Source organism: Telopea speciosissima, chromosome 5, assembly GCF_018873765.1.
Source record: "Telopea speciosissima isolate NSW1024214 ecotype Mountain lineage chromosome 5, Tspe_v1, whole genome shotgun sequence".
Taxonomy (NCBI): domain Eukaryota; kingdom Viridiplantae; phylum Streptophyta; class Magnoliopsida; order Proteales; family Proteaceae; genus Telopea; species Telopea speciosissima.
In genome coordinates this window covers 25,964,910-25,977,358 of record NC_057920.1, presented here as the reverse complement: position 1 = coordinate 25,977,358, position 12,449 = coordinate 25,964,910, and the positions used below count along the sequence as shown (strand labels likewise).

Here is a 12,449-nt window from a genome sequence, read left to right as displayed (position 1 = left end):
TTTTTTGAGGCTTTCCTTCATCTGACTAAAATGGTAACTGGTAGGGATTACTGTGGGAGTTGCAAATTGTTTTCCCAATTAAAGAAGTGGCTAGACTTAGCATCCCACCAGATGGAGTACTAGAAATCTTTCGTGAGCATTTATAGCTCCATTTATAAGGAGGCTTGTCAGTTGCTCAACTCTGTGGCAATTGATAACTCTCTGTTTTCCCATTTGGGTGTTAAACATGGGTGTCTTCCTTGTGAAGTTCTCGCATGGAAGCTTCCCATTCCAGGTGGCATTAAGTGATATTACTGTCTGTGGTGGCACAAATTTTGAGCAGACTCGAGCGGAACAAATTATACAACAACTGAAATCTAGAGTTCTGAAGACTGGAGAAGCCCAAGCCTTAGTGTCACCGAACCAGGTTCCGAATTCTGAGTCCTCCAACCATTAGATAAATGATGAGGTATGATAATGGTTAATGTTGCTGCCATAAGCTAATAACTCCATTGAGCTGGGATAGTTAGTTTGATGCATTTATTTTTTCTTTGATGATGCTTGAATTCAATGTCTCTATTATCTAATTTGCAGGGCCAAAAGTGGGAACTATTGGAACTGGAAAGAAGGGAAGTTATTGGTATGTTTAGTGTATTTTGAGTGTGCAGTTTCTGTTGGATATGTGTGTCCATCAAACCCGGTTCGGTCCGGTTCAACCCGATTTACCTTTGTATTGAACTTTTATACATTTTGGTTTAATATCATCACATGCAATATAACCTTTTTGAGCATTATGTGTCCGTAAGTTATACTTAAAATGGTAGTCATGACTAGGGTTTGGGCTGGGCACCCTTATCATATGGTCGTCGCATTGGGTATGCCTAGACATGTGATGTCAGGGTATGAATGTGAGTACTCACATGTTGATGTGTATATTGGCGAAGAATCTGCTTTGTCGATTCCCTCATGTATTACTGCCAGATGTAGGAAGGGATAGACATGTGTCACCGACACCCTTTTGCCTGAGGGAACCTTGTCACTGCAAAGTGTGACCACATTCTTTGGTTCATCTATGACTGAGACTCAAGCGAGTCAAAGCCGGTGTTCTGGGAATGCGTGAACGCTTTGTGAGTGAAGGAGTTACTCAATATGGTTACCACTGCCCGACTAGGGAACACCAAGATAGAGATTGTCTGTGTATGGTCGGATCGAAATGTGGATCCAATGCCGTTTTGAAAATTATTTTATAAAAATCTATTTTACATCAAATAATAAATTATTTATAATTATTTGAACAAAGTGTTTTATCGAGTTTTGCGGGACCCGATCAGATGCACAAACGCTCTTATATGGACATGTACTATGGATTGGGGTTTGACAGTACATGTGTACATGCCCTAGATTCCATAATGAAGGTGTTGATTAGTGGGGGGTTGTATATGATAAATTGTTATCATATAGGGTGTTATTTGGAATTTGCTATTTTAATTGGTTTTTTATTTAATTATTGGATATGATGCTAATTGTAATTATCCATAAATATTAAATAAAGTAACTAATTAATACTTTTCCTATTAGATTATGCTTCTTCACCAAGTAAAGGACTCTGAGATAAACAGATAAAGCATATCTGAGATAAACAGATAAAGCCTATCTCAAATAAACAGATAAAGCCAATCAGGAGAGAGAGTGTCAGATTTTCACAGGGATTCTTCCCATTAGGGTTTTGAAAACCCATCTATAAATAGAAGCCAAAACGTAGGAGGGGGAGCAAGGCTTCCACGTTTTTCACTACCACTCCCTCCCACGTTTTTTGCTCTCCCTCTCTCTCTTGTGATCTCTTCTTCTTGCTCTCTAGTTTTGATAGCTAGGGTTTTAGAAACCCAGGTCTGGTTGGAGATACATTCGGATTGGCTTGGAGAACCTTGGTAGCACCATTGGAGTTTCAGATCTTTTTGCTTGGAGTGCTTCTTGGAGGAAGAACCACTGGCTATTGAAGGAGCAACACTTGAGGCTCACCAGGTTAGCAACATTCTGTTAATTTCTTTTGATTGTTATTAATTTTTAATATTCATGGGACGCGAAAGAAATCCGAATCGATTTATTTTCTTTGCGCATTCGGGTATGGGATGGATCCCTCCCTCCATGTGATGGAACGGAGATGTTTGTTTTATTTCTTTTCGGATCCCATAATTATGGGGAACATGAAATAATGAATTTAGGGTGCACCAGGGTTTCATGGGCAACCATGTAAAACCCTAAAAATTTAAATAGGGGCACCCATGGCTTCCCATGGATTAGCCCTAGGGTACAAAACCCTAATTTTCAGTATATTGATTTTCTAGGGGTGTAAAACCCTAATTGGTTTATAATCGGTTTGCCTAAGTGAACCGTCCTGATCCCATGATTTGTAGTTTTGGCCTACAATTTGGTATCAGAGACACATTTCTCACCTATGAATATTGAATAATTAATGGTTAATATGATTATCATGAGTAGGATGCAAGTTGGCACATGGGTGGTTATAATATGGTTGTTGTAACAACCTTCCCATGTGCACATGGGTAGTTAAAAAGTTGTTGGTGTAACAACCTACCCATGTATGATGGATTTGATTATTGATTTATTTATTTCAATTATTGAAGCATGTATCCAAATATATGATTATTTTTTTTTTAAATTTTAATCATGTGTGTGTGGGGGGGGGGGGGAGCGCACGCTGCCAAGCCTCTACGCACGCCCCCTCCCCCTTTTCCCTTCCCATTTGCATATTTTCTTCTTTTTTTTGGGCTACTGCCTACAGTGCCAGTCGCTTCTGCCTACGGTGCCAGTAGCTACTGCCTACGAGAAAAACATAATTTTTTGTTTTAAAGGAAGAAGATGGGTGAAGGGATCCCTCCCTCCACTCACTTGCAATTAAAATATGATTTTAATTTTTTAGTTTGGATACATGTTATCACATGTGATGTGGTGATTCAATAATTGAGAAAACCCATGTTATTTTTTATTACTTGCTTTGACAATGCCCATACATGAGATTATGTTATAATCTGATTATGGGAATGACATTCTAATAAAATGGATGGATTGTCTATGTATGTGATACATGGGGTTAAAGGTGGATGTGATGCTTCTCTCTCTTTCTCTCTCTCCCCTATCTTTTTTATAAACAAATGTACTCCACCCTATGGGCAACCCCAATGGTAGGTTGGTTTCTCCATGCAGGGTTTCTTTATTATTATTGAAAGGAAAGTGTATATAAAATTTTTTTCTTAGGTTTCCATTGTAATTTTAAAGGAACTAGGACTCCTAGGGCATGTTGATGGCGATCCACATGTGGCGCTCAAAGACTTACTTTGAAGACGTGATCGGGCGGAGGAGATGATCGAGGCATGGCATCCATGGCATGATTGATGCACCCAAGTTCTTAGTTTATTTTTATTGGGAGGGTTCTTTAATTGCTTCTAATAAAAATGCCGCCATTTCATAATCACTTTTAATTAATGTTGATTAATTATGTTGTTTTTAAATCTATCCATGATATGTGAAAGTTGTTTAATCCATCTTTAATAATACATGTATGATATGGACTAGTCTCAATCAGTAGACATGTCCATGACCTCCTATTAAAGATAAATATAGAAATTGTGTGATATGCCCCGCGTACGCCGACAGGACATTGTCAAGACCACTGTCACATGGTTATTTATATTTACATCTATCTAGATACGTTAGGGTATGGATAGTAAGAGGGCACTGCGACAGTGGACCATCTTTCATGATTCTATGATTCTAACTAATGCAATAGGTAAATACATGACTTGGGTGTATGTCAGCCAACAGGATATGGGCATGACACCCAGGTGGCCAAAAATATTGGAGGCCCATGAGGCGGATAGCTTAGTCCATATTATCACGGTGTGCATAATGACTCCCGATAGGGTAAGTTATGCATGCAAAGGTTGTAGGTATCCAATTCATCTTTTGGGTCATTAGGGAGACCTAAATCATGAAAGACCATTGATGTGTGTATGCTCAATTTTTTATCAATGGTTGTTAATTCGCATGTGTTTTACTTGAACGTGTGTAGATCTTTATACAATGGCTACCATTAATTCCAACCTATTAACACTCAGTAGTGAATACAAACTTAATGGTACAAACTATGTCGATTGGTACCGAAGCATTAAATTGCTCCTGACTGCAGAAGGACTGTATACGGTTCTTGATGAACAAGTTTCTCCTCAACCCGACCCAAACGATTTTGAGGCAAATGAAGAGATGCAGGAGTTCCTCATGAGGGATTCTAAGGCATCACTTTATATCCTAGGATCATTGGAAAAGTCAGTTCTGGACTCGGTCAAGGATATACGCACAGCTAGGGGTAAAATGGACAAGCTTGCTGAATTGTTCAACAGGCAGTTGACACACGCCCACTCTGATGTGGTGAGTCAAATCCATAACTCCAAGATGTCCCAGGGGACTCCAGTGATGGATCATGTAATGAAAATGATCAATCAGTTTGAAAAATTGGAATCCATGGGATTGAATTCAGCCTGCGATACAAAACCGATGTGATCTTAATATCACTCACTTCTGCCTACACGCCCTTTAAGATGTCCTACAAGATGTCTGACAAGGAGATGGAGCTCACTGAGCTTGCTAATGCGTTGGTAGAGGTTGAGGGTTCCTTGAAAAGGGACAAGGCTGAGGTCAATGCAACTGATGTGAAGCCTTCTTCAAATGGGAAGAAGAAGAAAAAGGGAAGTAAGGGCAAGCACCTGAAACCCATGGGTGGGAAGTCTAGCAATAAAGACAAAGGTCAGTGCTTCTATTGCAAGAAGGAGGGTCACTGGAAAAGGAACTATCGTGCTTACCTGGCAACTTTGAAAGATAAGAAGCCGGATGAAACTGAGACTACTAAAGAAGGTACATGTGATGTTTACATTCTTTATGAATCTAATTTGTCTTTTGAACCGACCAATTCTTGGTTGGTGGATAGTGGTTCCACTGTTCACATTTGCAATGATTTGCAGGGGTTCAAGGAGACAAGGAACCTGGAAAGAAATGAGGTGTGTCTTCGGATGGGCACTGGAGCTGAGACTATGGCATTAGCTGTGGGGACTTTTATTTTGAATTTTAGTTCTTCTTGTTTAGTTTTAAGGATTGCTAATATGTACCCTCTTTTAAGAGGAAGATAATTTCAGTTTCAAAACTCGTTTTGGACGGATATAGTTTCTCCTTTAATTCTAAGTTAATTGTTCGTTTTAATAATTCTTTTGTGGCATCTGGATATATGCAAAGTGGTTTGTATTTTGTAGATTGCCCTATTAGAATGAATGTTGTTTCAAATGTTGATTTGAAACGGAAAGCAGCTCCAATGAACTCAACATATCTATGACATCTAAGATTATGTCACATTAATGTGGACCAAATCAATAGATTGGTGAGGGATGGGCCCTTAGAGAGTCTGAGGGTGGAACCATTCCCCACTTGTGAGTCATGCCTTCAGGGCAAGATGACCAAGAAACCCTTTAGCAATAAAGGGACTAGAGCCCCAGATCATTTAGAGTTGATACACACTGATGTGTGTAGACCCATAAACATACAAGCAAGGTATGGGTATGAGTATTTTGTAACTTTCACCGATGATTACTCTAGATATGGATACATATACTTGATGCGTAGGAAATCAGAAACCTTTGATAAATTCAAAGAGTTTCAAGCCGAGTTCGAAAGATAGCTCGATAAACATGTCAAGTCCTTGCGATAAGATCATGGAGGGGAGTATCTATCGGATGAATTTAAGCAATACCTCATAGCAGAAGGGATAGTTAGCCAATTAACTAATCCAGGCACAACCACAACAAAATGGTGTATCCGAACGACGCAATCAGACTCTATTGGATATGGTCCGGACGATGCTCACTTATGAGCTGCCTCTCTCTTTCTGGGGGTACGCTTTAGAAACGATAATTTACATCTTGAATAGGGTTCCATCCAAGTCTGTAGCCAAGACACCCTTTGAGTTGTGGAAAGGGCGTAAGCCCAGTATTCAACACCTTAGGGTATGGGGTTGCATAACACATGTGCGAAAGCAACAGACAGACAAGTTAGAATCCAGGACTTCAAGATGCCATTTCATAGGCTACCCCAAAGGCACGATAGGCTATTATTTCTATGACCCGATTGACCAAAAGGTCATTGTAAATAAACAAGTCACATTTCTGGAGGAAGAAATGATGACCCAGAGGTCCGTACTAGTAGTCATTAAAGAGTTATCAGATAAATCAGAAACGCCACTTCCAGAAGTGAGATCAATCGACATACCCGCTGAAATACCAACACCTGAAGAACCTCGACGCAGTGGGAGGACTATTAGACAGACCACCCACCAGGCTTACTCTTCTAACCGAAGAGGAAACTGTGGAAGAGTTCCACATGGTATCGGTTGAATCGGATGATGATCCGATGACATACTCTGAGGCTCTTAAGGATGTTGATGCCACTAGGTGGCTGGAGGCAATGCGCTCTGAGATCGATTCGATGCATTCCAATAAGGTCTGGACTCTAGTTGATCCACCACTTGGCGTTAAGCCGATTGGATGTAAATGGATCTTCAAGAGGAAGAAGGGCGCCGATGGAAAGGTCGAAAGATTCAAAGCGAGACTGGTACCAAAGGGCTATCCTCAGAAAGGGGGTATAGACTATAAGGAAATCTTTTCACCAGTGGCGATGATGAAGTCCATCAAGATTTTATTGGCTATCGTCGCACACTTTGATTATGAAATCTGGCAGATGGATGTGCAGACTGCATTTCTGACTGGATTTCTCCAAGAGAAAATCTACATGCAACAGCTAGAGGGATTCTCTTCCTTGGAGGAAGAAAGAAAGGTGTGCAAATTGCAGAGGTCCATTTATGGACTGAAGCAGGCTTCCAGGAGCTGGAACATCAGGTTTGATCAATCAATCAAATCGTTTGGTTTTGATCAAAATATGGATGAACCATGCGTTTATAAGAAGATCAGTGGGAGGGAAGTATGTTTTCTTGTTTTATACGTGGATGACATATTGCTGATTAGTAACGATGTAGGATTTCTTTCATCAGTAAAATAGTGGTTATCCACAACGTTTTTAATGAAAGACCTTGGTGAAGCTAGCTATATCCTTGGGATCAAATTCGTAAGAGATCATCAGAAAAGGATGCTAGGCTTGTCACTGGCTACCTATATAGATAAAGTTCTGGCCAGATTTAGCATGGAGAACTCCAAATGGGGAAGTGTTCCTTTCCGACATGGAGTTAGTCTTTCCAAATCTCAATGTCCTCAATCTTAGACGGACATTGAAGAGATGAAGAGGATTCCCTATTCTTCTACAGTAAGGAGTCTTATGTACGCTATGCTGTGTACGAGGTCGGACATTTGCTATGCAGTAGGTATGGTAAGTCGTTATCAATCCAACCCTGAATGTGAGAATTGGAGTGCTGTCAAGAATATCCTTAAGTACCTGAGAAGGACTAAGGAATACTTCTTGGTTTTTGGATCTGATCAGTTGTCAATATTGGGATACACAGATTTAGATTTCCAAACTGACAAGGATGACAGAAAATCCACGTCCGAGATGGTATATCTAATGAGTGGAGGTGTCATTGTGTAACGAAGTGCGAAACAGAAGTCTACAGCCGATTCCACTACCGAAGCAGAATACCTTGCAGCTTGCGATGCAGCAAAAGAAGGTGTTTGGCTGAGGAAATTCCTATCAGATTTGGAGGTTGTCCCTGATCTTGTCAAGGGCCCTATTTCCCTGTTATGTGATAGTGGAGGGGCCATTGCACAAGCTAAGGAGCCTAGGGCTCATCAGAGGAACAAGCACGTGCAGCGGAAGTATCACCTCACCAGAGAGATTATCTAGCAGGGTGACGTGAGTATCTCCAAAGTAGACACAACTGAAAATGTGTCTGATGCCATGACAAAGGGTTTGTCACCTGGAGTGTTTGAGAAACACACGGAGGGCATGGGTTTAAAATGTATGGGCAATTGGTTTTGATGTACAAGTGGGAGATTGTTGGATATGTGTGTCCATCAAACCCGGTTCGGTCCTGTTCAACCCGGTTTACCTTTGTATTGAACTTTTATACATTTTAGTTTAATATCATCACATGCGATATAAACTTTTTGAGCTTTATGTGTCTATAAGCTATACTTAAAATGGTAGTCACGACTAGGGTTTGGGCTGGGCACCCTTATCATATGGTCGTCGCATTGGGTATGCCTAGACATGTGATGTCAGGGTACGAATGCGAGTACTCACATGTTGATGTGTGTATTGGAGAAGAATCTGCTTTGTCGATTCCCTCATGCATTACTGTCAGATGTAGGAAGGGATAGACATGTGTCACCGACACCCTTTTGCCCGAGGGAACCTTGTCACTGCAAAGTGTGACCACATTCTTTGGTTCATCTATGACTGAGACTCAAGCGAGTCAAAGTCGGTGTTCTGGGAATGCGTGAACGCTTTGTGAGTGAAGGAGTTACTCAACATGGTTACCACTGTCCGACTAGGGAACACCAAGATAGAGATTGTCTGTGTATGGTCGGATCGAAATCTGGATCCAGTGCCGTTTTGGAAATGATTTTGCAAAAATCTATTTTACAAAAAATAATAAATTATTTATAATTATTTGAACAAAGTGTTTTATCGAGTTTTGCGGGACCTGATCAGATGCACAGATGCTCTTATATGGACATGTACTATGGATTGGGGTTTGGCAGTACATGTGTACATGCCCTAGATTCCATAATGATGGTGTTGATTAGTGGGGGGGTTGTATATGATAAATTATTATCATATAGGGAGTTATTTGGAATTTGCTATTTTAATTGGTTCTTTATTTAATTATTGGATATGGTGCTAATTGTAATTATTCATAAATATTAAATAAAGTAACTAATTAATACTTTCCCTATTAGATTATGCTTCTTCACCAAGTAAAGGACTTTGAGATAAACAGATAAAGCCTATCTCAAATAAACAGATAAAGCCAATCAGGAGAAAGAGTGTCAGATTTTCACAGGGATTCTTCCCATTAGGGTTTTGAAAACCCATCTATAAATAGAAGCCAAAACGTAGGAGGGGGAGCAAGGCTTCCACGTTTTTCACTACCACTCCCTCCCACGTTTTTTGCTCTCCCTCTCTCTCTTGTGATCTCTTCTTCTTGCTCTCTAATTTTGAGAGCTAGGGTTTTAGAAACCCAGGTCTGGTTGGAGATACATTCGGATTAGCTTGGAGAACCTTGGTAGCACCATTAGAGGTTCAGATCTGTTTGCTTGGAGTGCTTCTTAGAGGAAGAACCACTGTCTATTGGAGGAGCAACACTTGAGGCTTACCAGGTTAGCAACATTCTGTTAATTTCTTTTGATTGTTATTAATTTTTAATATTCATGGGATGCGAAAGAAACCCGAATCGATTTATTTCCGTTGCGCATTCGGGCATGGGATGGATCCCTCCCTCCATGTGATGGAATGGAGATGTTTGTTTTATTTCTATTCGGATCCCATAATTATGGGGAACATGAAATAATGAATTTAGGGTGCACCAGGGTTTCATGGGCAACCATGTAAAACCCTAAAAAATTAAATAGGGGCACCCATGGCTTCCCATGGATTAGCCCCAGGGTGCAAAACCCTAATTTTCAGTATATTGATTTTTCAGGGGTGTAAAACCTTAATTGGTTTATAATCGGTTTGCCTAGGTGAACTGCCCTGATCCCATGGTTTGTAGTTTTGGCCTATAGTTTCCAGTTTCTCATTTCAAATTTTATTCTCAAGGCATTCATTGGTATTTCCAGGTGAAAAACTAATGTTGAACCCAAGTTACAAGGCTCCATCTACAAGCCATTATTGAAAGAGGTTGTAGTGCCTATTCCTATAACTTAGATTTTGGCCCTTGACTTTCTAGCATACTACCTTCTGCTTTAACTCTTTAAGCAATTACTATCATTTTTTTTTGAAAACGAGAAGTTATAATTAGCATTAATCAGTTAGCCCTTTGTTGCGCTGTTTATTGTCTGTTGTACATATAATGCTTAACTTTCTGTCTGTTGCTTTTGTAGCTTAAAGCATATCTAGGATTCAATTTCATTAGCCTTTTATTGGGGTCTAGAAGAAATACTCTTAAGATATTAGAAGAAGTGAGTAGTTTGTGTATTCCCACCTAATGTTTATAGAAGTGATTCTTACATGTTACTTCAGATGTAAATTATGCTACTAATTATAAGGCTTCGTTTTGGGATCTTTACCATTTTCTTTTTTCCCCCCATCAATCATCCGCTTTTCATAATCTGTTTCTTTCTGCAATTGAATTAGGAAACTGGAGCTATAGTATGTGTGCATGGCACTAAAGCAGGCACAAGAGAGAAGGTATGCATCTTTGAAGTGGAAGAAAGGAAGTCTTGTTTCATTAAAATGACTCGAAGACATGAACTTATTGTTCTCCTTTTCCATTTTTTTATTTCACTCTCATTGTAATATTAGAATAATCTTACTGCAATTATTTACTCTATTTTATCCACTCAGTTGACTCTGTGTTGAGGCAGAACACACTAATGAAGCCCTACTAGCTTCTTCACTTTGTTAGTTCTTCATGTCCAAACTAAAATTACTCGGGCAGATGGGGATGAAGTCCAGAATGCTTATGAAGAGCTGTATGTCCCTGTATCAGCTGAAACATATGAAAAAGTCGATGCTACAGTTGCTTAAATTGAATTGTTGTCATCTTATAAATTCCATGCAGTCCAAGAAGAATCTTACAAGTGAAGTGACGTTGTACTATAAGTAGTGAATTGAAGTGAAGTGAACAATATGTATGTCATTAGACCACGTTTAAATGGAACAATGGTGATGAGCAATGGATTTTGTTTTCTATAGTTTGAAGACATTTAACTTCCAGTTAAATTATGGGTATTGAAGACAATCTTCAATTTGATCCAACAAACACCTGTTGCACCATATTTCTTATGGGATGATGCAATCATCATCATCTTCCATCATCAAAAATTTCATGTAATCATAGCTAAAAAGATTAAGAAGAAGAAAACCCATGTTTTCATTTTTTAAGGTGCAAAGCTAGACCTTTATTCTTCTTGTTTGTGCCAGCAGAAGTAAAAGATACAGGAGCTTATGACTTAGATGAAATAGAACTTGAAAGAGTTCCTCTTTTAATCTCTCTTAAAGTAATATTTCTTTGTTTTGCTAGAATGAAAGTCAACCGAGCTATAAGATTGTTAGAGCTGTTATAATCCTGCTTTAACCCTTTGGAATACTCAATGTGACAATTATCCAAGGCTCTTGCTTTGGATTACTGGTAATGTGGAGTTAGTTTTTGTGTGGGAAAATAGTTTGATTTTTTCTTTTAAGGGTCTAAGAAAACCTTGTCTAACATCTCTGATGTAAATTTTGAAAGTTACAAAGTTTGGATGGAATGGTTTGGACCATACAAAATTTTCATGTTTCGTTGGTGCCAAGGTGACTATCGTAGTAGTTGTAACAATACTAATTGAGGGGTCTTCTAGGCACCTCTTAACTTGCTTCATTGCAGAACAACCTCTCATGTTGCTACACTAGCATCCTTCGCATAGAACCATGTCTTCTTGGTAATCATACATGGTTCTTTAATGTATAACTAAGATATCAGCAACAATTGAAATGCACCCCACATAATATGGTTCAGATTGAAGTAATAAACTGAGCTACTACAGATTACAATACAACACTCTACACCTAATGAACAACTGGTAATTTGTCCCTTAAGCAATATGCAGTTTATATCCCAGCAACTTGGTCAACTTGAATAAATGGCAGCCCTGCCAATGTTATTTCAATAGAATCTTGCTATTTCATTCAACCCTTGGTTTACTCACTAGATAAATTCAAAAGAAAGTGCATGAGTGATGCAACTGAGGTGGAGTTAATGACAGAGTTACGGTATGTGAAAATCAGTGTTTCAGGCCAATTTAGTATCCATTCACAATCAATTAGTGTACGTAAACTATTCTTTCAATGAATCAAGACCAATAAATATTCCCATTGTTTTCTAATGCAAATTCTATCCGAGTACGATAACACCTATAGAAGCACTAGAAAATTTTGGCAAGATCAAAATAGAAGACTAAAGTCACAATTACATCAAGTGCTTAGAGGTAAAAGAATTTTCCTTTCAAGTCGAGACTCGAAATAATCATCTACCATGCAGAACAATTTAAAAAATGAACTTGTTAGATGTAGACAGAACGGAAAGTGGGAATGGGATTGAAATTTTTTTTCTTCTTACTCTTGCATTACCCAAATCAGTACCAAAGAAAGACACAACTGTCTTGAACTTGAACACAGCCTCCCTAGCTTCCACCAATTATCTTGAACTTTGACCAGAATCTCGATATTAAAAGGCTGCATAAGAGAGAGAGAGAGAGAGA

General features: G+C 39.1%; 1 long non-coding RNA gene across 1 annotated transcript; it reads left to right on the top strand.

Moving 5' to 3' along the window:
* The first annotated feature begins 349 nt into the window (after positions 1-349).
* On the top strand, positions 350-9,874 carry LOC122661185. The gene is made up of 3 exons (XR_006332841.1): positions 350-448; positions 574-619; positions 9,828-9,874. It is a non-coding gene; the product is annotated as an uncharacterized LOC122661185 (long non-coding RNA).
* Positions 9,875-12,449: the final 2,575 nt, after the last annotated feature.